The 2,268-nt window shown below is 36.2% G+C and overlaps 1 pseudogene across 1 annotated transcript; it reads right to left on the bottom strand.

The window, feature by feature from the left end:
* Nucleotides 1–1,488: 1,488 nt before the first annotated feature.
* On the bottom strand, nt 1,489–1,962 carry LOC308240019 (ubiquitin-conjugating enzyme E2 W-like; annotated as a pseudogene). Its single transcript has 2 exons — nt 1,742–1,962; nt 1,489–1,668 (listed from the first exon to the last, which is right to left on the bottom strand). The product of its transcript is annotated as a ubiquitin-conjugating enzyme E2 W-like (transcript).
* Between the last annotated feature and the right edge of the window lie 306 nt (nt 1,963–2,268).

Genomic DNA, 2,268 nt, shown 5'->3' with positions numbered 1-2,268 from the left:
TGGGAGCCATGGAGATTGTTACTGGACCTTCTGTGAAACAGATATAAGCCAATTCTCCTTATTTTTTTATTATTACCTGACCTCCATAAATCCCTCTCTTACAGGGCAGCCACAATTGAGCTCCTGGGTATCAGTGTCTGCTTACTTACTGGTTCCAATAGGCCTCAAAAGTTTTGTGTATTCCCCTTTCCCCCGCTATTTGAGTGAATAATCATAGATCCTTTTGGAGAAGGAATGGGGAAATCACTACTGGATATAATTGCCATATTTTTGTACGGTCCTTCCTCATGAGAACCTGGCCTCTCTTTCATTTTATGGGTTCTGGGGTCTGAGAACTGGCTTAGTTCTGGAAATTGGAAAAGGGTTGTACCTTTCTTTCTTTCTTTTTAAACATTAAGCCTCTGTGAAAAATGTGTTTCTTATTTTAGGGTACAGGATTGAAGGACAAGATGATACAAGTAAGGAAAATTTACAAGAAAAAAAGCTTGACAAAAATTTTTCAGTTAAGGTATTGTAACATTCAAACTTGATTTATAACACAACAAAAGAAACAAAATTTCAAACAAAAATGTTTATGGATTTTTTCCAAACATAAATGAAATAGTGTTTAAGCAGTAGGGCTCATGTTGATGGCTATCAGGAAGTAATAAGTGTAATCCACTTGGGAAATCATTAATGTACAATAACAAGCCCAAATTATGGACTGCAGTAGTTTAATCATCACTGTCATTTTTCTTGCTTCCAAAATAAAGCCTTGATTAAACCATTCATGCCCTATATTACTCATATCTTTACTTCAGAGATTGAAGAACTATATACAACAAATGAATTTATTTTCACCACAGGGATAACATATTGTACTTCTATGCTAATGTTACTTGAAAACCTTCCATGTCAAAACAATTTAACAGCAAATATAAACAATTCAATAAATGTGCAATGATCTTTCATTACAGTCCATTAGAGATGCATGTTAATTCATGCTGTTAACCTTAGGATAACAGTGCTTAGAATCCAAATAGGAATGAGTTGGGATGACTTTGAAAGTAATGTTGGATTTCTCAGTTTAATTATAATCCCATTAAAATTGCTAAGTTCATTTCATAGGCCCAATCATGAATTAATTATTGAGTCGCAGGAGTTAATGAAACTTTTTCCTGTTGTGATGTCCATTGCCAACAATAAACAACTCAAAACTGCCAAGGAAATCATTGTTATTGCATAATACATTAGGACCTGGAACTTTTCCAAAAGCTTAAAAAATAAAAAGTGGAATTACATGTTACATTTTTCTGACACTTGCAAATACCATATGATTAATAAAAGCATGTCAATTTCCTGGACTGAACCAGCAATCAACATGTACCCAGAATGCACACAAGTAATAATTCAGTAAAAGGAAGTAGTCTTCATTCCCTGTGGGTCACTTCCAGTCAAAGGTTAAAGTTCAAAGACTGAATGATCAAAGTGCTCATTTTCTCAGTAGGACTATCCTGCTAGGAGGATAACAGCGGCACCAACAAGTATCATCATGATACCACCATTTTGTTTTCCTTTTATTCTTGTTACATGTTTGAACTTAAAAAGAATGATCTGGTGGTCATCTCTTTTCTTTGCAGCTGGAAAGCAGGCGAATAACACTAAGATAAACTGACTGGACTGAGAGCACTAGGGACCAGTCTTTTGTTAGAATGAATAAACAGATATGACCATTGCTGTAAACATGAGGATGTACAAAGATATTTTCACCAGTAAACATGACGTGAGGAGAGTCAAAAGGATATTGTCTACTAAACGTACAAAAGAAGTTTACATTTCCCACTTCGTATAAGGTACCTGGTGCACCTTCCATGTCTACAATCCACTGTGTAATTGAACTTCGAATTTTATTTTCATTTAAAGTCATCTGGGAGGTGGATCATTTTGCAAATCCAACAGTTCTTCCTGAAGTAATTTCTGCATTGACACTATGATGAACCCTTCCCAAATGGGGTTGTGATTTTCCACTGGGGCAGCTGACCTCTGTCTTAGGCTGTTTGGGCTGCTAAAACAAAACACCAGAGACTGCGGGGCTTGTACTAGTAAAAAATAAACATTTATTTCTCACAGTTTTGGAGGCTGGGAAGTCCAAGGTCAAGGGGATGGCAGATTTGCTGTCTGGTGAGAACCTGTTTCATGGTTCATAGAAGGCCATCTTTTTGCTGTTAACTTCACATGGCAGAAGGGGTGAGGGAGCTCTCTGGGCTTCTTTTAAAAAATATATATATT

The sequence above is a fragment of the Plecotus auritus genome (assembly GCF_963455305.1).
Source record: "Plecotus auritus genome assembly, chromosome: X".
NCBI lineage: Eukaryota > Metazoa > Chordata > Mammalia > Chiroptera > Vespertilionidae > Plecotus > Plecotus auritus.
The sequence above is the reverse complement of the archived record's forward strand: the minus strand, read 5'-3'. Positions and strand labels throughout refer to the sequence as shown.